This window comes from Zosterops lateralis (genome assembly GCF_965231275.1).
Source record: "Zosterops lateralis genome assembly, chromosome: 24".
Lineage (NCBI taxonomy): Eukaryota > Metazoa > Chordata > Aves > Passeriformes > Zosteropidae > Zosterops > Zosterops lateralis.
The window spans coordinates 3,063,329-3,087,716 of NC_139784.1; the positions used below are offsets into that span (position 1 = coordinate 3,063,329).

Here is a 24,388-nt window from a genome sequence, read left to right on the forward strand (position 1 = left end):
TTCTCACTGTGTGAGTGATGGCTACAAATTCACCTTTGGGAAAGGGACAAATCTGCTGGTGAAACCAAGTAAGAAACAGGTTTCTGTGCATTTCCCTCATTAGTGGTGGGTGCAGGTTGGAGCAGCACAAGGGCTTTTAGCACCATGGCTTGGGAGCACAAGGAACCAGCTGGGTGAAATGAACCATTGAGATTTCAATTCCTGTCATCCCTCTGGGCTTGACTGTGCCTCTGGTGTCTGGTGGCAGCTGGAGACAACCCCAAGAGCAGAAATCTGGAAATCTGGACCCTCTGGGAGCAGGACTCCCTGAGGTGCTGTGCCCACAGACCAGGCTGCTGCTGTTCCCCTCTCCTGTGCCCATTCCAGCAGAGCTTTGGGGCAGGGATCCCATCTGGGAATGTCTTGTCAGGACCTGCAGTGCCAGGCCTGACTGCAAAGGGCTCCGGGATTGTCTCCTGAGGAGCTGAAGCAGCTCCAGGACTGCAGGGCCATTGCAGAGGTGAATGTCCTGCAGGGAAATGACCAGCCCAGGGAGCCAGCCCTGCTCAGGGATGATCCCTGCTTGGGAACATGTCTGTCTGCAGGACTTTGCTCCTCAGGGAATGCACAGGGAGAGGCTGCTGATGCTGAATCAGTGCCCAGGAGTGAAGGAGATGCTGGAACTGGGAGGGGATGAGTTGCTATGTGAGCTCAGCATCAGCCCAGGACGTGGCCTCTGGGGGCAGGAGGTGATGGGGGAATGTTTTGGCAGGGAAACCCCAGCCCAAAGCAGTGAGAACAGCAGAGTTGCATTCCCTGCTCTGATCAATTCTCCTGGGCTGTGCTGGAAACTCGTTTGCACGGGATGGACATGGAATGTGTGTGCCTGGGGTTTTTTGCTAAGGCAGGAAATGCTGTGGGACAACAGCTACACCAAGCTGACCTTTGGCTCTGGGACCAGACTGATCATCCAGCCCAGTGAGTGAGCAGCTTCCCTGTGTCTCCTCCATCCCAAATCCCCCCGTGTTCCCTGCAGCACCAGGTTCTCCCTCCTCTTCTGGCAGTGACAGGGCAGGTGGGAGGGAGAACAGAGATGCTCCTTCATTTATTGCTGCTGAGGTGAACCTTCAGCAGAGGTGCTGAGATGGGGGAAATTCCCAGAAACTCCCACTTTCCCTGGGAACTGTGCTTGACACCAGGGTTCAGGAATGGATTTTCCCTTGTCCTGGGGATCAGCAGTGCCTCGGAGCCTGTTGGATCTGACAGCTCTGCAAGGGCTTTGTCCTAAGGCATTTGCAGGGCTGGCAGGGACAGTTTGAGATTAAGTGTGTCCAAAATTCCACTGTGCAGAGAAAAGCAGCCATTCCCTGTGGGAAGGGAACTGTGCTTTCAGTGGGATCCCATGGGCAGCCAGTGCCTTGGGAAAGTGGGGTGGTGAAATCTTAAATGTGGTTTCTCTGTGTGCTGGAAAATTTGTTGGACATTCCATGCTTTGGATCTGTGCAAGTGACTGGACAAACCTAGAGGGAACACAATTTGCTTACCTTGCTTTAAAATCTAGTGAATTCACCTTTCTTCTCTTTGGGGCTTGTTTTGGTTTTAAATCCTTCAATGATTTGAGCTAATTATCCCATGAGAGGAATGCTGTGGTGTCATGACTGCTCTAGACAGGCTTGTAAGTCTACCTGGCTTCTCTTTCCTTCCTCTGAAATTCCCAGACTGCAGAGCAACTCCTGCAGAAGTCACAGCTGGATTAGGCAATGAAATACCCACAGCCCCATCTTTCCATGGAGCATTTTGGGGTCAGTTTTCAGTGTCCAGGGCAGACAACCTGGAGTTGTGGGTGTGTCACTGGTGGCCTCAAGGGGGGTTTTTGTTGGCTCCTTTCTCACTGTGTGACTGATGTCTACAAAGTCACCTTTGGGAGAGGGACAAAGCTGCTGGTGAAACCAAGTAAGAAACAGGTTTCTGTGCATTTCCCTCATTAGTGGTGGGTGCAGGTTGGAGCAGCACAAGGGCTTTTAGCACCATGGCTTGGGAGCACAAGGAACCAGCTGGGTGAAATGCAGCATCGAGGTTTCAATTCCTGTCACCCCTCTGGGCTTGTCTGTGCCTCTGGTGTCTGGTGGCAGCTGGAGACAACCCCAAGAGCAGAAATCTGGAAATCTGGACCCTCTGGGAGCAGGACTCCCTGAGGTGCTGTGCCCACAGACCAGGCTGCTGCTGTTCCCCTCTCCTGTGCCCATTCCAGCAGAGCTTTGGGGCAGGGATCCCATCTGGGAATGTCTTGTCAGGACCTGCAGTGCCAGGCCTGACTGCAAAGGGCTCCGGGATTGTCTCCTGAGGAGCTGAAGCAGCTCCAGGACTGCAGGGCCATTGCAGAGGTGAATGTCCTGCAGGGAAAGGCCCAGGGCAGGGTGTGAGAGTGTGAAGCTGCAGGAAATGCCCAGCCCAGGTAGCCAGCCCTGCTCAGGGATGACTTGTCTCTGCTGGCTGCTCCAACTGAGCAAAGGCAAAGGGAACTGCTGCTGCTGCTCAGGCCAGGGCTGGGCAACGGAGGTTGCCTGGCTGCAGGGAATGGCAGCAGAGTGGAGCCTGTGGGGTCAGGGAGCTTTGCTGGGGCCGGGATTTGCAGGTGCTTTGTGCCTGAGATCAAGGGCAGGGCTGCCAGAGGCGTTTTTGCAATGAGATGTGTCAGGGTGTAAATGTGGCAGCCAGAGTCACTCTGGGCAAGGGGACAGTGCTCTCAGTCCTGCCAGGTGAGCCAGGCCTTGTCCTGGAGAGGGGAATTGCTGCATTTCTCTCTTGCTCTGGTAGGTTTGGAGGGGCACAGTTGTGGGCAACACAATGTTTGCAGCCCTGCCATTGCCCAGGTGTCCCTTGGATTTGGGTTTCCCACGGGGGCCCCTGCCCTCTGCTCTGCTCCAGCATCAAGATCCTTTTTTCCAGAGCCTCTGGTGCCTGGGAGCATTTCCACGAGCAGGATTTGCTCTTTAGGGAATGTGCTGTGGGCAAGGGAATGAGCTGTTGATGGTGCCTGAGTGCAGAGGAGCAGAGGGGAGGTTGAGGAGAGAGACAGATTGATCAACTTGTGCTCAGGGCTGGTGTGTGCCTGGGGCAGGGGCAGCTCTGGCCTTGTGTCCATTGCTCTGCTCTTTGCCAGCAGCCAGGCCATGGCTGGGCAAAGCCTGGGGAGACGAGCAGCTCTGCAGGGCCTTGCTGGGCTTTTTGTTAAGGCAGGAAATGCTGTGAGATTTTGGCTCTGGCTACGGGAAGGTGACCTTCGGCTCAGGGACCAGACTGTCCATCCAGCCCAGTGAGTGAGCAGCTTTCCTGTGTGTCCTTTGTCCAGAGTCCTTGAGGTGCTGCAGGAGATGGAGCTCCCAGCTGGCCCCAGCTCTGGCCTTGTGTCCATTGCTCTGCTCTTTGCCAGCAGCTGCAGTTGCCCTTGGCCTCAGGGGCTCCAGTGCCCCCCTGGCCAAGGCAGGGGCTCAGCTGGGGCCGGGGACAAAACTGCACCTTCTGCCAGGGACCTTTGCTGCTGCTGCTGCTGCTGCTGCTGCTCCCTCCAGGCTGCTCCTCTTGCTGCATTCCTGCTCCTGTGCAGCCTGAGAGGAGCAGGAGCAGTCAGGGCTGTGTGACAGAGACACAGAGGATTTGTGTTTGCCCAGCTCTGGCAGGGCTGGGCAGAGCCTGGGGGACAGGTGCTGCTCTCAAGAGCCTCCTGGGCCTTTTTGTTAAGGCAGGAAATGCTGTGGGACAGCAGCTATGGCAAAAAGGTGACTTTTGGCTCTGGGACCAGACTGAACATCCAGCCCAGTGAGTGAGCAGCTTCCCTGTGTCTCCTCCATCCCAAATCCCCCCGTGTCCCCTGCAGCACCAGGTGCACTCTGCTCTTCTGGCAGTGACAGGGCAGGTGGGAGGGAGAACAGAGATGCTCCTTCATTTATTGCTGCTGAGGTGAACCTTCAGCAGAGGTGCTGAGATGGGGGAAATTCCCAGAAACTCCCACTTTCCGCGGGAACTGTGCTTGACACCAGGGTTCAGGAATGGATTTTCCCTTGTCCTGGGGATCAGCAGTGCCTCGGAGCCTGTTGGATCTGACAGCTCTGCAAGGGCTTTGTCCTAAGGCATTTGCAGGGATGGCAGGGACAGTTTGAGATTAAGTGTGTCCAAAATTCCACTGTGCATAGAAAGGCAGCCATTCCCTGTGGGAAGGGAACTGTGCTTTCAGTGGGATCCCATGGGCAGCCAGTGCCTTGGGAAAGTGGGGTGGTGAAATCTTAAATGTGGTTTCTCTGTGTGCTGGAAAATTTGTTGGACATTCCATGCTTTGGATCTGTGCAAGTGACTGGACAAACCTAGAGAGAACACAATTTGCTTTACTTGCTTTAAAATCAAGGGAATTCACCTTTCTTCTCTTTGGGGCTTGTTTGTTTTTTATTAATCCTTCAATGATTTTAGGTAATTATCCCATGAGAGGAATGCTGTTTTAGACAGGCTTGAAACACTGCCTGGCTTCTCTTTCTTTCCTCTGAAATTCCCAGACTGCAGAGCAACTCCTGCAGAAGTCACAGCTGGATTAGGCAATGAAATACCCACAGCCCCATCTTTCCATGGAGCATTTTGGGGTCAGTTTTCAGTGTCCAGGGCAGACAACCTGGAGTTGTGGGTGTGTCACTGGTGGCCTCAAGGGGGGTTTTTGTTGGCTCCTTTCTCACTGTGTGACTGATGGCTACAAATTCACCTTTGGGAAAGGGACAAATCTGCTGGTGAAACCAAGTAAGAAACAGGTTTCTGTGCATTTCCCTCATTAGTGGTGGGTGCAGGTTGGAGCAGCACAAGGGCTTCTAGCACCATGGCTTGGGAGCACAAGGAACCAGCTGGGTGAAATGAACCATTGGGAGTTCAATTCCTGTCATCCCTCTGGGCTTGACTGTGCCTCTGGTGTCTGGTGGCAGCTGGAGACAACCCCAAGAGCAGAAATCTGGAAATCTGGACCCTCTGGGAGCAGGACTCCCTGAGGTGCTGTGCCCACAGACCAGGCTGCTGCTGTTCCCCTCTCCTGTGCCCATTCCAGCAGAGCTTTGGGGCAGGGATCCCATCTGGGAATGTCTTGTCAGGACCTGCAGTGCCAGGCCTGACTGCAAAGGGCTCCGGGATTGTCTCCTGAGGAGCTGAAGCAGCTCCAGGACTGCAGGGCCACTGGCACAGAAGAATGTCCTGCAGGGAAAGGCCCAGGGCAGGGTGTGAGAGTGTGAAGCTGCAGGAAATGCCCAGCCCAGGGAGCCAGCCCTGCTCAGGGATGATCCCTGCTTGGGAATATTTCTGTCTGCAGGACTTTGCTCCTCAGGGAATGCACAGGGAGAGGCTGCTGATGCTGAATCAGTGCCCAGGAGTGAAGGAGGTGCTGGAACTGGGAGGGGATGAGTTGCTTTGTGAGCTCAGCATCAGCCCAGGACATGGCCTCTGGGGGCAGGGGGTGATGGGGGAATGTCGTGGCAGGGAAACCCCAGCCCAAAGCAGTGAGAACAGCAGAGTTGCATTCCCTGCCTTGATCAGTTCTCCAGGGCTTGGCAGGAAACTCGTTTGCAGGGAATGGAAGTGGAGTGTGTGTGCCTGGGGCTTTTTGTTAAGGCAGGAGATGCTGTGTGACAGCAGCTACAATGGCCAAGTGAAATTTGGCTCAGGGACCAGACTGATCATCCAGCCCAGTGAGTGAGCAGCTTTCCTGTGTGTCCTTTCTCCAGAGTCCTTGAGGTGCTGCAGGAGATGGAGCTCCCAGCTGGCCCCAGCTCTGGCCTTGTGTCCATTGCTCTGCTCTTTGCCAGCAGCTGCAGCTGCCCTTGGCCTCAGGGTCTCCTGTGCCCCCCTGGCCAAGGCAGGGGATCAGGGCCTGAGGGTTGCAATCTCTCTGCCAGCAATTCGGTGCTGGGGCTGTGCTGGGGCTGCCCAGGGAAAGGAATTGCCCACCTGGGATGGGGAGCAAGGCTTTCAGTGCTGGAAACCCTCTGGCACTGCACAGAGGCCTCCTGGGCTGCACATCTGGGCTGCAGGGAAGGTGCCCTGTGCCAGGGACCCTGATCCAGGCTGCCTCCAGGGGCTTCTTCCCTTCCCTTTGGCCAGGGCAGTGCAGGCAGCCTTTGGGGCAGGGATCCCAAAGTGTTCCCTTAGAGCTCAGGGGGAGCTTCTTCCCATCTCTGCCCTGCTCAGTACCCACACTCCTGGGCAGTTTTCCCCAGGGATTGGAGCAGGGAAATGGGCTTTGGGCAGAGAGAGGCCAGAGGAGATCTCTGGGCATCTGTGTAGGGGTTCAGAGCCTGTGGCAGGGGCAGCTCCAGGCCTAGATGGATCCCAGCCCTGCAGCAGCCCCTGAGGGGGCAGGCTGGACAGGCCCATTTTGTAAGGAGCTCTCACATTGTGTGACCTCTGGAGGCTGGGGAAAGCTGAGCTGGGGGAGTGGAACCAGACTTGTCATTGCCCCAGGTGAGTTGTGTCCCCTGTGAGCCAAGGTGGGCTCAGCACAGACAATGTTGGGCTCCAGCTGCAGACAGAGCAGGGCAGGGACTTGGTGGAGAAATTTGGGCTGGTTTGAGAATTCTGAGGACAGAATTGGGAGACTTTGTGCTTCAGCAGTGTGTGCTGGAAATGTGTCCATGGTGGGGAAAAGAAGTGTTGGAAAAGTGACAAGGAGTGAGTGAAATGCAAGGGCAGGGCTGTGTAGGACTGAATAAGATTTCTGTGATTTGGGACACTGGACCCAGTGGTAAAAATTCAGTCCACTGAAAAACTAGATTAATGTTTTCAAAGGAGGAGCAAAATGCAGTTCAAGCTGTTGGCAACAAGCAATAGCTGGTGCTGATCTCTGGGTTACTGCTGGGAACTGTAGAACTGGAGCTACAACCAGAGAGCAGAAATGGGAATGACACAAGCTGTGGATGTTTCCTGTTCATGGTGGGGATTGGGAGGATGTGTTTGGACACTCCCTGCTCAGTTACACAGGGGTGACCAGGCACAGGGTATAGGGGGGAACATGGCACTGCTGGGTGTGGGTTGGACTCAATGGCCTCAGAGGGCTTTTCCAACCTGAACAATTCTATGTTTCTATGATTCCAACTATGAATCATTAAAGCTGAAGTGCAGCCTCTAAAAGAGGGTGGACATTACAGGAGAAGAGAGCAGGAAGGTGACACAGGCTGGTGAGACTCCACAGCAGTGGTCAGGAGGCCCCACACACAGCCTGGGAGGTTGTGTGTGCACACAGAGCTGGACAGATGCTGCTGAGAGGATACACAGAGGATGAATTTACCAGGCAGAGGAATGTGACTGAAGAAAGTGTTTATTTATGTTGTGGTGATAACCAGTAATGTTGTTGAGCATCTGTGGATCTGCTGGAGGGCAGGAGGGCTCTGCAGAGGGCTCTGCAGAGGGCCCTGGACAGGCTGTATGCATGGGCTGGATCCATGGGCTGAGTCCAGCAATGTGAGGTTTAACAAGACCAAGTGCTGGGTCCTGCACTTTGGCCACTAAAGGTTTTTTCTTTTTTCTGTGATTCTGTGAGCTGCTTCCAATAGAACCATGCACTGCCCTGTGCTCCAGCCTTCCCCCAGCCAAAACACCACACAGGGCACCATTTTGCAAAGCATTGTGTCGCAGTGTACTTCTGGGACTTATGGCAAGCTCACATTTGGAGTTGGAACCAAACTCATGGTTTCTCCAGGTATGTCTGAATTCCCAGGTGGAAATACTTCTCTCATCCCACAAGTTATTTTGCGTATTTTGCCACCCCACAATAATTTTTTAATAGGACTACGAATTTTTAATTAGTATCAAGAGTAAGAGATTTCCATGGCTGCAAGTAAATTCTCCCTTCCCCATTCCTGAGAATGACCATAGCAGGGGTTTTCCATGTGCAAGAGGATTTGTCTTGGAAAGTCAACAGGAAATGGGCTCCTACATCAAGCTCCTCAAGCAGAGGAGAAGCAAAGTGAAATGGTGAAAGGCAGCCGAGACCAGCAAAATGCAGGGGGGTGAAACTGGTTTCATCAAGCTGGAGTAGGTAAAAAGGACTTTTGTTGTATCTGGATAGGAATAGTTGGAGATATCCAGACTTGTTATTGTACGGGAACATAAGAAATGCATATTTTGGGTTTGTGCTTTGGAGATCCTTGAGCTGTAACCGCCGCAGGGGGTGGGTTTCTGTTATTATTTAAACAGAAATATTTGTTATATAAACCCAGGATAGATAGGAAGTTCAGGGATCTTGACCAAGTTCATGTCAGAACCAGCTTGTTTTGAGTTCTGCGGATTTACCTTGTCCTGCCATATGCAGAACAAAAAGAATCTTTTCAATGATTCTTCCAGGTGAAGCTTGGAGCAAATTAGGAGTGAGGATTTGGAACCGGTGGGGAACAGTATGACCAGCCTTAAAACTGAGGGTGGGATAAATATTTGGATAGAGTGGAAATAGGGCAAAAAGCAAAGTTAATCACTGAGTGACTTGGTGGAAGGATGGAAAGGTGACACTTCAAAATATTTTCTCCGATGAAAAAAGGATGGATAGAAAAGTGTGCTTTGACTGTTGCTACATTGACAAATGTAGGAAAAAGCTCCCCCCAACTCCCTACACCTCTTCTCTTGTTTGAACCCCCTTTGTAAAAGAGAAATTAACACTTCAGATACAGTTGAAGGAATGTGCCCTGTGCCAGGGACCCTGATCCAGGCTGCCTCCAGGGGATTCTTCCCTTTGGCCAGGGCAGTGCAGGCAGCCTTTGGGGCAGGGATCCCAAAGTGTTCCCTGAGAGCTCAGGGGGAGCTTCTTCCCATCTCTGCCCTGCTCAGTGCCCACACTCCAGGGCAGTTTTCCTCAGGGATTGGAGCAGGGAAATGGGCTTTGGGCAGAGAGAGGCCAGAGGAGATCTCTGGGCATCTGTGTGGGTGTTCAGAGCCTGTGGCAGGGGCAGCTCCAGGCCTGGATGGATCCCAGCCCTGCAGCAGCCCCTGAGGGGGCAGGCTGGACAGGCCCATTTTGTAAGGAGCTCTCACATTGTGTGACCTCTGGAAACTGGGGAAAGCTGAGCTGGGGGAGTGGAACCAGACTTGTCATTGCCCCAGGTGAGTTGTGTCCCCTGTGAGCCAAGGTGGGCTCAGCACAGACAATGTTGGGCTCCAGCTGCAGACAGAGCAGGGCAGGGGCTTGGTGGAGAAATTTGGGCTGGTTTGAGTATTCTGAGGGCAGAAGTGGGAGACTTTGTGCTTCAGCAGTGTGTGCTGGAAATGTGTCCATGGTGGGGAAAAGAAGTGTTGGAAAAGTGACAAGGAGTGTGTGAAATGCAAGGGCAGGGCTGTGTAGGACTGAATAAGATTTCTGTGATTTGGGACACTGGACCCAGTGGTAAAAATTCAGTCCACTGAAAAACTAGATTAATGTTTTCAAAGGAGGAGCAAAATGCAGTTCAAGCTGTTGGCAACAAGCAATAGCTGGTGCTGATCTCTGGGTTACTGCTGGGAACTGTAGAACTGGAGCTACAACCAGAGAGCAGAAATGGGAATGACACAAGCTGTGGATGTTTCCTGTTCATGGTGGGGATTGGGAGGATGTGTTTGGACACTCCCTGCTCAGTTACACAGGGGTGACCAGGCACAGGGTATAGGGGGGAACATGGCACTGCTGGGTGTGGGTTGGACTCAATGGCCTCAGAGGGCTTTTCCAACCTGAACAATTCTATGTTTCTATGATTCCAACTATGAATCATTAAAGCTGAAGTGCAGCCTCTAAAAGAGGGTGGACATTACAGGAGAAGAGAGCAGGAAGGTGACACAGGCTGGTGAGACTCCACAGCAGTGGTCAGGAGGCCCCACACACAGCCTGGGAGGTTGTGTGTGCACACAGAGCTGGACAGATGCTGCTGAGAGAATACACAGAGGATGAATTTACCAGGCAGAGGAATGTGACTGAAGAAAGTGTTTATTTATGTTGTGGTGATAGCCAGTAATGTCGTTGAGCATCTGTGGATCTGCTGGAGGGCAGGAGGGCTCTGCAGGGGGCCCTGGACAGGCTGTATGCATGGGCTGGATCCTTTGCCTGAGTCCAGCAACGTGAGGTTTAACAAGACCAAGTGCTGGGTCCTGCACTTTGGCCACTGAAGGTCTTTTCTTTTTTCTGTGATTCTGTGAGCTGCTTCCAACAGAACCTTGCACTGCTTTGTGCTCCAGCCTTCCCCCAGCCAAAACACCACCCAGGGCACCATTTTGCAAAGCATTGTGTCACAGTGTATTTCTGGGACTTATGGCAAGCTCACATTTGGAGCTGGAACCAAACTCATGGTTTCTCCAGGTATGTCTGAGGACAGGCTGAATCCATGGGCAGGATCTATGGTCTGAACCCAGCAAGGTGAGGTTTAACAAGTCCAAGGGCTGGATCCTGCACTTTGGCCACAACAACCCCTGCAGTGCTGCAGGCTGGGGACAGAGTGGCTGGACAGTGCCCAGGCAGAAAGGGACTTGAGGGCAGTGATGGACAGCAGCTGGACATGAGCCAGCAGTGCCCAGGTGGCCCAGAAGGCCAATGGCTCCTGGCCTGGATCAGGAATGATGTGGCCAGCAGGAGCAGGGCAGTGATTCTTCCCCTGTGCTGGGCACTGGTTGTGCAGCACCTCGAGTGCTGTGTCCAGTTCTGGGCTCCCAATTTAGGAAGGACATTTTAGGGCTGGAGTGTGTCCACAGAAGGGCAACAAGGCTGGTGAAGGGTCTGGAACACAAATCCTGTGAGGAGCAGCTGAGGGAGCTGGGATTGTTTATCCTGAAGAAAAGGAGGCTCAGAGACCTCATCACTCTCTCCAACTCCTGAAAGGTGGCTGTGCTCAGCTGGGGACAGGCTCTGCCCCAGGTAAGCACTGACAGAACAAGGGGACACAGCCTTAAGCTGCACCAGGAGACATTTAGGTTGGATGTCAGGAAAAAAATCTTCACTGAGGGAGAGATTGGGCTCTGAAATCATCTGCCCAGGGACGTGGTGGGGTCAATGTCCCTGGAGGTGTTTAACAAAGCCTGGACGTGGCACTCAGTTGCTTCAGTTCATGAGGAGGTGTTGGGTCATAGGTTGGATCTGATGATCTCTGAGGTCTTTTCCAACCCAGTTCATTTTGTGATTCTGTGATTCTGTGAGCTGCTTCCAATAGAACCATGCACTGCCCTGTGCTCCAGCCTTCCCCCAGCCAAAACACCACACAGGGAAGCATTTTGCAAAGCATTGTGTCACAGTGTACTTCTGGGGCTTATGGCAAGCTCACATTTGGAGCTGGAACCAAACTCATGGTTTCTCCAGGTATGTCTGAATTCCCAGGTGGAAATACTTCTCTCAGCTCACAAGTTGTTTGGCCTATTTTTCCACCCCACAATAATTTAGCAACAGGACTATGAATTTTCAATTGGTATCAAGAGCAAGTGATTTCCATGGCTGCAAGTAAATTCTCCCTTCCCCATTCCTGAGAATGACCATAGCAGGGGTTTTCCATGTGCAAGAGGATTTGTCTTGGAAAGTCAACAGGATATGGGCTCCTACATCAAGCTTCTCAAGCAGAGGAGAAGCAAAGTGAAATGGTGAAAGGCAGCCGAGACCAGCGAAATGCAGGAGGGTGAAACTGGTTTCATCAAGCTGGAGTAGGTAAAAAGGACTTTTTTTGTACATGGATAGGAATAGTTGGAGATATCCAGACTCATGATTGTATGGGAACACAAGAAATGCACATTGTGGGTCTGTGCTTTGGAGATTCTTGAGGTGTAACCGCAGTGGGTGGGTTTCAGCTATTATTTCAACAGAAGTGTTTGTTATATTAGGACAATTCAATCGGGAAACTCAGGGAGCTTGACCTCGAGAATAACAATAAGTTCATGTCAGACCCAGCATGTGTTGAGTCCTGGGGATTTACCTTGTCCTGCCATATCCAGAACAAAAAGAATCTTTTCAATGGTTCTTCTAGGTGAAGCTTGGAGCACATTAGGAGTGAGGATTTGGAACCGGTGGGGAACAGCATGACCAGCCTTAAAACTGAGGGTGGGATAAATATTTGGATAGAGGGGGAAATGAGGCAAAAAGTAAAGTTAATCACTGAGTGACTTGGTGGAAGGATAGAAAGGTTTCCCTTGTCACAAAATATTTTTTCTGAAGACAAAAGGATGGAGAGAAAAGTGTGCTTTGACTGTTGCTGCCACAAATATGTGAAAAAAGCTCCCCCCAACTCCCTACACCTCTTCTCTTGTTTGAACCCCCTTTGTAAAAGGGAAACTAACACTTGATAAGATACATTTACAAAAAATATTGATATCAAATTTTCGAAATTTCTTTAACATATATTTAGGATTGTTTAATATCTAAATTGAGTGAGTTTACTCTTGAAAATTGATGTTTCTGTTACTTAAAGCAGTAGTAATTCTTAAGATAATTTCAACTTGATTTTATTCTCAAAGTTAAAGAAACAACAACAGAAGGAATTAATTCCTTCTGGAGACCTCTGAGGAAAATTCTCTTATTTTAAATGACCTGCTCTGACCCTCTTCAAAAACATGTGTGAGAAATGAGAATCTCAGTTTTATATGGAACCATCATCAAGCTAAAGGAGCTATAAATCAGTGCTCTGAGGTCATGTAGGTGTCTCTATATTTACCATTATGGCCATATCTGTATGCAGGTGCTCCAGATCTTGCTCTGGTCACATTGGAGGAACATCCAGTGACAATGAGCAGTGATCACTGTGACAGAATGAGCAATGATCTGCCTGCCACAGAGAATTGCACACCAAAAAGAGCTTTCTACTCAAAAATTAAATGGCAGCTTTGCTCTGGAATCACTCTTGGCTCCATTCAGATGCCAAATCCCAGAGAATGCGATGATGGAGGTTTCACTGACCATCAGTCCCTAAAGGAGCTGTGTAGTAACAGTAAATAAATTAAATTTTGGGAGAGGAATCAGGCTGGCAGAATAAATAAATGAGGATAAGGTGGAGAATAGAGGTTGTGGTGCAGGTGGCTTTCTAGAAACAATAGGACAAATATGATTGAGGGGAATATTAAGGAGAGTGTGTTTTGGAGTGCAAAATGCAAAATCCCATACGAAAAGAAAGTCAATAGGTGGAAAAGTCCTTGGTAAATGGATCTGTCTGTTCATAGAGATAAACATGATTTATTTTGGTGGAGTATTTAACTCCTGAAGGTTCCATCCAATGCTGCTCTGGATATTGTAGAGGCCTGTGCTATTGTGTAACTCTGGAAATTACAAATTCACATTTGGATCTGGGACAAGACTTCTGGTTTTGCCAGGTACATTTACCCTGATTTTTTTATTGATTTGCAAGTTCGTTAATACACAGCAGGATCTGGGGAGTGGCAGCTGTCAAAGGCATTTTTGCCCACCTCAGGCAGTGGCATTTAGCTCAGGGCAGCTGTCCAAGCTGGCAGGCTCAGGCTTCCAGTGCTCCTCCTCTGATTGCACTCCTGGGACCAGCTAAGACAAAGCCTGGTTCTGCTCTGCTGCAAAGCCAGTCATGTGGATTCATTCTCTCCTAAAGAATCTATCCTCTTCCATTGAATCTAGGTTCCTTCCATTGGCCTCAAGATAAGCCATGGATCATGTAAGTCAGATGGAAATGCATTGAAAAGCAAAGATGTTTATAATAATGGTGTGGGTTGAGTGCCCACTAGAATTATTTACACATGGTCCTCACTCAACAATCAATTGGCCAAGAACCAGGAATGTGCAATAACAGAAATCCAGCTCCATCCTGGGCTGCATCCCCAGCATTGCCCAGGAGATTGGGGGATTGATTCTCCTCTGCTCTGCTCTGGTGAGACCCCACCTGCAGATCTGGGCCCACCTCTGGGCCCTCAGGAAAGACACAGATCTGCTGGAGTGGATTCACAGGAGTGTCACAAAAACGCTCAGAGAGCTGGGGCAGCTCTCCTGTGTAGACAGGCCGAGAGGGATGGGCTGGTTTAGCCTGGACAAGGCTCCAGAGAGACCTTATTTCAGCCTTCCAGTACTTAAAAGTACTTACAGATCTATAAGAAAGATGGAGAATAAGTTTTAAAAACCACCTGTAGTGACAGGACAGAGTAATGATTTTAAACTAAAAGAGGGCAGATTCAAACTGGAGTTAAAGAAGAATTTTTTTTTTTACTATGAGAGTGGTGAAACACCAGCACAGGTTGCCCTGAGAGATGGTACTTGCCCCATTCCTGGAAACATTCAAGGTCAGGTTGGGTGGGGCTCTGAATAATCTTAATTGAAGCTGTCCCTGGACATTGCAGGAGAGTTGACTTAGATGACCTTTAAAATTCTCTCCAAACTACTCTGTGGTTCTGTGATTTAGAAAATATTCACTTAGGGTGATTATTACCATTTTAGCTGGTCTTTATCAGAATACCACCAAGGAGCATTGCACTACAGCATTTTTAATATCAGTGTTGGGATGGGAATTGACTGCTTTCAGCTGGGTTATCTGATGTTGTTACCCACAAATATTGCAAGGGGATCCTGTTTGTGACTGGGACTCGCAGCTTTGCTGAGCTGTCACAGCTACAGGAGCATTTGTAACACTGCAGGCACTGCAGAGCTGAGAGACAGTGTAGCTTTTTAATCTTCTTTTTCTGTTAGAGTCGGGATTAAATGCGCCTGACCGTATTTCCTGCTCAGACTCAGATGTTTATTAACTTTTATCTATATTAGAGTTTCACAAGTTGTGAGTTCTACAGCACTTCTAGCTAACAAAATACAAATTGGCCCCTCTCTCTCTTTCTCTACAAGGCCTTTTAAGGATAAACTGACCAATTATGAGATGCCACCTAAATTATTTTTACTTTTAACCCAATAACCAACCACCCGTCGCCCACAATGTGGATTTTTCTACCCAATTACAAAACACCACCCAGACCCATGAAGAGGAAGGTGAAAAAAGACTCACCCTACTCCCTAAATCCTCCATCTTGCTTTATATATATTACTATATTCTAAAACCTTAAACTCTAAGTATCACACATTTCTATTCAAACTCCACAGCCACAATCCCAGTGCTGTCACACAATTTTGGAAGCCTTTTCCACAGCCTCGGGTCAACTGAGGCAGTGTTTGTTTGGGGGTCAGTGCCTGTCAGCACAGAAAGTCTAAAATTCTCAGTGCCCAGAGCTCCAACAAGACAGAGTGTGAATTCCCAAGAAATAAGAGTTTTATCAGACTGCCTGTGAGGCCTCAAGACCCAGACAGGGGCACAGTGCACTGAAACCTGTGAGGCCAACAGGATCCTCACAGAGGTTTCCTGGGTCCTGTGAGTTATGGGGGTGGAGAAGGATAAAACTGACATTAGGAAAAAAAGAAAAGAACCTTGTTGGTGATCAAGGGTAGTAAATACTCAGGAGAAAAGCTGGACTAAAAGGCTGTAACCACGACAGCATGGCTCCGTGATCTGGAATTTTATGTGATATTACAGGTGGAAAAGCAGATCATTCCTTGTATTGCCCCAAAATATATAGCACCACACAACTGTAACCAGTGAATGAATGAACATTTCTTTAATTTGATCTCTGTGAGATCAAATTCTGATGATTTTCTAGTAGATTTATTTGGTACTTTGATAGTGTCCTAAGTCAGCATGTTCCATCATTGAGTCACCCCCTGCTCTGGACTGTGCTGACCTGGCTGCCAGCTTGAATTGCAAAAACCTGCCCACATTTTTGTAGAGGCTGGCACCAGTGTGCCAACCAGGGATACACCAAACCCACCTTTGGAACTGGGACCCAGCTTGTTGTTATCCCAAGTAAGCCTGAACTTTCTGTTCCATATTAACACCAGGGTTGGTACATGAACTGTGTATTGGGTAGATGTGATGCCTGTTCCTCTGGTCCTAGAATTAAGAGCCAGACACTGTTAAGGGATAAAAGGAATTTTATCTCTATTTAATAAAGATCCTTAGGTGCAACAATTCATCAGGGTGGAATCCACTGAAATGCACACACATGGTAGATTGTGTGTACATTTTTATACACCTTGCAAATTAGCATATCTGACCAAGATTCCCTCATGAGAAGCTGCAATTAATTCTGTGTCATTTCCCTATTCTAATGTATTCCCCCCAGGTGGGCTTATCTTGGTTTTCAGAATGTGTTCTGGAGAGAACCTTGGCTTCCCAAGATAGTCTAAGGTTTTCCAGCCTCCAGCTGTGAGGCCTTTGGGATGTTTGGTCTTTTGACCTGGCAGAATACCAGGACTATGCTGAAACACCAGGCTTAGAGAATTACAAGTGTGTATGCTAAGAATACTGAGAATACATAAAAGGTATATAAAAAGAGAAGGCAAAAAAATCATCATGGCATCAGATGGACCAAGGATTTCATGGAAGAAAATTACAACTTAATTTCAGCTTCCCTTGGCAAAAGACAGCTGGAATAGAGAGGCTGTCTGGGAATGCCAGGAGGGCTTGGCTGTGGTGTGGCAGTGACCCACTGCAGGACAGAGCAGGGGGAGAAGCTGGTGGTGTCCACCAAGGTTTAACAGCCATGCCATGGTGACTGGAGGTTCTTCTGACTTAGAGACTGGATTTGTTAAGTCTTAGCCAAAGAGCATCTGTCATGATCTTTCTTTTTTAAATTGATAACCATTGCATGATTCTAAGATTTTTTTTTTTTTTCTGGAAACAAAATCTCTGCTATATATAATTGAAAACTTGATCTGGAAATTGAAAGCCAGTCAGATTTTGGAAGAAAAAACATGGAAAAGCATTTTGTAAAAATGACAGAGATTCTCAGGAGGTCCATGAGCAGCCACTTTAAGTCTTTTTGTTTCAAGGAAATTGTCACACAGCTGGTCAATCCTTCTCAGTCACTTGTAAGAGAGAGAGGATTAGATAAGCAGAACTGCTCCTTCTGACCCCAAAAATCATTTCAATGATTCAACATATCATTGTTGAAAGGAGCAGCAGAGGAGATCATAGCAATTCTCTCCTGTGGTTTAGATGGTGCCTGAGTAGGTCCATACATGAGCACAAAAAGGATATTGCTTCCCAATAAGAAAAAAATTCATCTCAATTTTTTCTGAATGTGAACACAGGCTAAAAGCCCAGGATTTGTCCTGGTTTGGTACTAGAGAACTATTTGTTCCATTGAGCACTTGATTTCTCCTCCTATACTGGGTGTCTTCCTCTATAAATTCACTGTTACTTTTGGTTCAGTGGGAAATCTTTCCCTTGAGAGGTTTGTGAGAATGACTTTGGATGATTTTGGTAGTTTGAGTTCATCAACTCTAACTACAGAGGCAATAACAAACAGATTTTTTGGAAGGAGACCAGAATTAGACCTGAAGTCTGTCAGTAAAGCAGCATATTCATATTTGCAAACACTGAATCTCTCCTCAGAGTTCTCTGCACTTTGGATGATGTGGGCTAATGCTGGACCAGGGCCTGTTTCTGCTACTGAATGTCTCCAGACAGAGTCTAGAGAGTCTAGGAAGGGTTCCTGTCCTAAATGTGTTCATCTGGTCTTGCTGTAGCCACCCCAGCATCCAGCTGGGAACAGAGCAGGTAAAGAACATTGTGATAAGGAAGATTTTGAGGCCCTTTCTAGGTTTTCCCCATGGAAAGAAATTAAGATTTCTTCATCTGGGAGCTAAGCTGTCTTCAGTATTTCTACAATATGACAGATTGCACAGAGGATCTCTGGCAGAGCTTTTGGAACATGCATTGGAGGACAGACAGGAAACATGACTGAGGTTCTTGTTAATTCATTGGAGTTGCTCCTCTGGGGGCAAGATTGGCCTCTGTGAGTGGGCAGGGGCTACAGGTGATCCTGGGGAACTGTGGAATATCAAGTCTCAGGCTGAGGACTGGTGAGAGCACCAAAAATTCTGATTTTGGTCAAAATTGCAGTCTGATGCAGAGAGTTTGCTTTGGAAGGAATGGAGAATGTGATCATTTTCTGCCTGATGCCAGCTGGGAATTAAACCAGTTCAGGGTTTATGCTGCAGCTTGTTTGGAGGAGAAAAAAGAAAGGGCACAGGTTTCAACCTGATGTTGGAACAGGGTTCAGCTCTCCTGAAATCAGCCTGTGGTTGGCTGTCTCTGTAGACTGGTCAGGAATAACATTCCAACAGCTCCTGCTCTTCCACCTGGAGGAGATCCATCAGTAAAGATAAAATTAGGCAGTATGGAAAGCTCAGAGCTAATCATTGTTTACTTCTCACTCTTTCCTGTGAGTAGAGGTCATAAATATACAGCATCTCCAGCACAGGCACCAGCTCATAAAAACAGAATAACAGGTCACAGGGCTGTGGTTTGGGTAGATGTTATTCACCAAAACCATCTCAAACCTCCACAGCAGTGGGCAAAAACACCAAGGAACTTACAGGAACTGAACTGCAGCACCAGAACAGAGGCAGCCTCCACTCTGAGTGAGAACAGGAAACTAATATTTTGCAAAACTGCTGAAGCTTCCTGTGAAAAACAGACTTTATTGTTTCCTGTGTTCAAGATCAAAGCATTGCACAGATTGAGAGGGAGAAAAGCACCCGAATTTGTGGAGGGGTAGATATTTATCTCTTCAGAAAGCACAATACAGTGATGAGAGATAAGGAGAGCAGTTTAACAAATTCCTCCTCTTCTCTTCCATTTCCATGCACCCCATGGCAGTGATCTACCCTGGCTCATCTGTATTTTATACAGGGATCTATCCCTAACAAACAATCACTATTTCCAAAACACTGGGAGTGTGGGAGGTAAGGGAGTCCCAACAGCCATTAGGTTGTATTTCTGCTTAGAGTCTCATCAGGGTCTTCAAAGCCAGGGCAAAGCTAGAACAGATGAATTCCAATTCAGGAAATGGGCCAGAGAATGAACCCTTGGGCTTTGTGGATTTTTTTTTTTTTTTTCTGAGATGATACTAATAGAAAAGTATGGATATTTCTCTAAGGTGGCAACGGTTGTGAACAGAACATTTACTTCAGTGATAAATAAGATTTTGGGAAATTTTCTAGACTTTTCCCATGGGAAGGAATGAAAATTTCTTCATCTAGGAGCTAAGATGTCTTCAGTATTTCTACAACATTTATCAGTGAGGCGTGCGAAGAGGGAAAAAGCAAAGATTAATCTCAACTCTCAATCGTACACAGTAACACTTTACCAGTTTATAAATGTGAACTGAAGCTCTCCTTGAAATCTGTAAAGGCCAAAGGAAAAAGCTGCTGAGAGTCCCAGACCTGCACTGTGGCTACAGCATGTCTGTAATATTTAATCCAGTCATCATGAGAGCACTGCAGTGTCTGGAACATTTTACTGTTAGCCATGAGCAAGGACTTAGGAATGCCCCTTCTCACAAAATCAGATGAAATATATGCTCAGAGTACAAATTTATTAAGCTAAATATGCAAAAAAAAGGGTTTTAACCACAGGTTGTGTTTTGGTGTATGTGGAAAATCCCAGTCTGACTGACTCACTGGCAGAGTTTGAAGCAAGGAAGGAGTGATGAGCTGTGAGCAGGGCTGGAGGTGCTCTGGGTGCTCTGGGTGTGAGCAGGGCTGGGCTGTACTCCACCATGGTCGCATAAGACAGAGGAATGTGCCTCGTTGCCTCTGTTTTCTCTCTTCCTCCTCCTTGGTGGAAACAGGATTTAGGGTCAGTAGACTGGTACAATCACAGCAGAGAGATTTTAAAATAGGTGTCTCTATCTGCACCTTTAGGGCCTCAAATCCTTCTCTGCAGGGTAAAATTTTGTAAAAAAAAATTTGGTACAAGAGGTGGAACATGATGAAATATTAGTTTGCTTCCCCCTTTTGTCCCTGAATGCAGCCCCCTGTTCCTACTTTGCAGTGGCTCCTTGAGCTCTCAGCTGTAGGAGCACCATTTGGAGACTCCTGGTAAATGTGGACACCCTCAAGGTTTAGTGGTTTATCCACTGCCCCTCAGGACAGAGGGAGGAGGTGGGATTTTTGCATTTGGTGGATTGGGCCAAACATTTGCAGAAAAAGCAGAATGGGCCTGGGCTGTCTCAAGAACCACAAAAATCACAGAGTGGTTTGGGTTGGCAGGGCCCAGCCATGGGCAGGGACAGCTTGTGCTGGGCCAGGGTGCTCAGGGGCTCTGTCGAGCTGTCACACACATCCCTGGACCCGGGCCAAGGTGCCAGAGTCCAGTGAGCTGTCACTGAGAGGAGTGGCTGGGTTAGGTAGGGACATCCAGGCTGTGGGTGTCCAGGAGCCTTTTCAGATGCTCCAGGAATTCTGTTTTGTCTCCCACACTACATGAGTCAACAGAAGTAGCTTCTGCATCATCTGCTGGAGATGCTTTGGTTCTCTAAAGGTATCCTGGCACAAGATCCCAATGATCAGGCAAATTCCCTGTGGAATAATGGAGAAACCTGCTGTTTTCCAAGCATTTCAAACCATTTCCAAGTGGCTGAATGTTAAGACTGAAGAAGCTGTGAACGTGCAATCTGACCTAATGACTCTTCTCCACTTGCAGATGTTACTCCATCTCCCTCAGTCTACAGGCTGACCTCTAAAGATGACCAGGATCTGGAAATGTGCCTGATCACTGATTACTCCCCTGAGAACCTCACTGTTAACTCTGCTGAGCATCGCACGTCTGCTGTCGTGGGGGTGGCAACAGAGGAGAGCAAAGAGGAATCCAGCTACCTGTCCACATACTGGGCCAGAAGAGACCAGCTGCAGTGTGCTGCCAGCCACGAGGGCTTTGGAGAGCTGGAGGGAGAGGACCCTGAGAGTGGTAATGGCATTTCTGGGGCTCTGGGCAGGGCTGGAGGTGCTCTGGGCGCTCTGGGTGTGAGCAGGGCTGGGCTGTGCTCCCCATGGCCCCACAAGACACAGGAATGTTCCCTCGTTGCCTCTGTTTTTTCCCTCCTTGCTCCTGGGTGGGAACAGGATTAAGGGTCACTAGACTGGTACAGTCATGTTGAAACCCTGGGCACGGAAAATTTTAGACTTTCTGTGCTGACAGGCACTGATCCCCAAGAAAACACTGCCATTGACCTGAGGCCTTGGAGAAAGCTTCCAAAATTAAATGATACCACTGAGATTATGGGTGTGTAGTTTGGATAGAAGTGTGTGATATCACATAGCAGAAAACTTAAAGGTTTTAAAATATAGCAATATGTATAAAACAACATGGAAGTTTTATGGCATAGGTTAGTTTTTTTTCACCTTCTTCTTCATGGATCTTGGCAGTATTTTATAATTAGATAGTTAAGTCCACAATGCAGGCCAGGGGTGATTAGTTATTAAGTTAAAAGTAAAAATAATTTAGGTGTCATTCCTTAATTAGACAGTTTATCCTTAAAGGTCTTGTAGAGAAACAGACAGAGCCATCTTTTTACTTTGTTAGCTAGAGGTGCTGTAGAACTCACTGCTTGTGAAACTATAATATAAATAAGAATTAATAAACATCTAAGTCCAAACACAAAATACTGTCTCTCAAGCATTTAATCCCAACTCTAACAGAAAAAAAAGTAAAAATAAAACCAACATTCAGTTGTGCCTTGTGTGAGGAATGAACTCACAGCATTCACGGTGATAGCAGAGAGATCTTAAAAACACACTGTGGGGGCACAGAAAGCTTGAAATTCCTTTGTCCAATGGGACACTGAAGTTTAATTAGATTATATTTTATGCTTGCCCTGAAAAACAGGAGAAAAGAATGTTTAAGGGAGGGTTTGTTGGCCAGAAACTCTAATTAGTCCTTCTAAGTAGAGATATCTTTATAGACTTCTGAAGAAGTGTATTTTTGATATTAATCAAATTTATTTTTACATTGTGCAGGTGCCAGTGCTATCTGTGTCACAGGGATAGCCGTGAACTTCAAGACAAGTAAGTAACACAGCATTTGGGGAGAAAAGTTTGGCCTGACTAAAGTAAATGTCTTCCCAAGTTTTGCCAGGGAAGAATCATTTTTGAAGCAGCAAAAAAGTCAGACAGAAAATTTCCAAAAGGGCCCCCACAGGCTTTAAGCATCAAAGCTGAAAGTCGTGGTGTTATTGCAGCTTTCCTGACCCAGGCTGATAATTTTGTGCAGTGCAGCCAGAGCCCACAAGCTCTTGCTCTGACTCACCCCAGAGGGGCTCCAGGTACTGCTATGAGTCAGCACTGCCTCATTGCAGCCTTTGGGGGAGCTGGGTTATTCTGAGTGCACAAACACCCCATGAAACAATCGCTGAGCAGTGGTTTCTGTGCTCAGGGTTCACTAAAGCTGGGCTGCACCCACATCAGCTCTGCCCCAGCTCACTGGGGAGGGCTCAGGGCAGTGCTGCACTCCAAGGAGCTGCTGCTGTGCCACTTCAAAGAGCAGAGCCTGTGCCTGCCCTGCTCTCAGAGCAGCTCTGCTCTTGCAAATCTTTCCAAAACACCGTTTTGGGAAAATACCTGTCAGTAAACACAGCTGATTCCATCAACCTCTGAAAGGTTCTCAATGATAAACTTACAGTCAGTTTCTGCTGACAGCTCCCCCCGTCTCCAGGATAGATCAACCTATTTTCAAATAGAAATGGCTTTGTAACTTCAGTTCAATATAAAATTCAAATACAATTGTGTTCTATGATTAAATCAAAATTGCTTTCCCCCTGCCCATTTGGAAAAAAAAAAAAATGTAGAGGAAGGAGGGCTGCCTCCAGCACCCTGGGGTCACAGTGCACAGTATTGAAAACCAGTTAGGTGGCTGGCAGACTGGCATATTGGATAATTAAGTGGTTATTAAATTAAATAAATTAAAGCCTCTGAGTCCTACTCCCTATCTCATTTCCTGTCCTACCAGCTGACCCCATCACACACAGAGCAGCTCCCTTAAAAAGGGCTTTTCAGTCTGTCTGGAACATGAGGATGTCTCAGTGCTCTTATGACTCTCATTTTCTGGTTTTTTTCAGATGAACACTTGAACACAATGTCTTTATCACAGCTGGGCTTCAAAATAGTCTTAATGAAAGGAATCATTTTTAATGTGCTAATGACAATGCTTCTGTGGAAGAAAAAAAAGGTGAGTATGCTTGAGGGGATCTGAAAACATCTGTCAGAAAACATCTGGATTGGTTCTTCAGCTATGAATGTTCCTTCTCTCTGGAATAGCTGTTCATGCTGTCTATCCAGACTTCTTTTGTCTGCCAGCAGTAAAATCCCTCCATTCCTCTGGCCATACCACTTTCACCCACTGCTCAAATGCTCTTCCTTGGCCATAAGAATATTTTTTTTTCTTTTGAAGATACTTCTCCCTTCTATTTCTACATCCTTCCCTTTCCTCGCCTGCATTCATCTATCAGATTTCTCCCCTCACCTGTCTCCAGCTAGGAAAGTTTGATAGTTATTGACTTTAATATAAATCTCAATATATTAGTTTTTTCCCAGCATCTGTTTCCTCTCTTTCTCTTGCCTGGACACTTCAGCTCTACAACTGTGCAGCTGCCACTGTAACCCAAATAATGATTTAACACATCTTTGTTTCTGTTACAGGACTGAGAGTAACCAGCTGGTGCAGTCCTGAAGTACCAAAACCATCAGCTTTGGGAGAGCATCGTGAGCAAGAGGGAGCACAGGGATATTCCTCATGCAAGGGACATCACTTGTTGTTCTTATACATCACACCAGCCACTATATTCTAAATTGCTTCATTTGCATTGCTTTAAAACTAGTCAAAACAAAATATTTCCAGCATTATGCCCTCCAGATGTGTGGGTCATACAGTGCCTCTTTTGCATGAAGCAGAATTTGCTGTCATTATACATTGCCAAGCATCTTGCTGTTATTTGCATTTAAACCACGACTTCTGCCTGGAGCAGTGTTGTTTGTTAAAAACTGAAAGATAAATATCACCTGAATGGGAATTTTTCCTATTTTGGTAGATTTAGGGTATTCATGTTACTTAGGGTTTTTAACCTCCAGAAATCTTTTCAGGTGGAAATTAAACACTTTGAAAAGCAAAGGGATATTGACTCAGCATGCACTGTCCTGCCACCCTTTGCTAGACCAGAGCAAGATATCCCTTTTTTTCTCTAGAGAATGAGCTGCAGGTCTCCCAGAAGTCCCAAATTCAGTGAAATTGTCACTTCAATATCACAGATAATAAGGAAAAAATAATATTTTTTATTATTTTCCTAAAGTCTAACTGACCATAACATCTTAATTGAAACCAGTTTAAGATTTGGCTTTGTGTTTAGTAAAAATACAAACCACTTTTGTTCTTTTTACTTCTACCAACCCGAGATGTCTCAAGTTCTTTTTGTAACAATTGCATAAAAATATACTGAATTATTTACCTCTCCATGTGTGCTCACCTTGGAACAGTGCTTGCCTGTGGCATCTGCATGCTGCTAATTCATGAACTGTACTGGTACCCACAAGATGTCTTGGCATTTCTTCAGGCTGTTATTAAACAAT

General features: G+C 47.5%; 1 gene segment (V, D, J or C); it reads left to right on the top strand.

Moving 5' to 3' along the window:
• The first annotated feature begins 849 nt into the window (after window positions 1–849).
• LOC310918614 (T cell receptor alpha chain MC.7.G5-like) lies at window positions 850–24,388 on the top strand. The segment is given in 5 exons: window positions 850–957; window positions 20,475–20,738; window positions 21,788–21,835; window positions 22,885–22,994; window positions 23,465–24,388.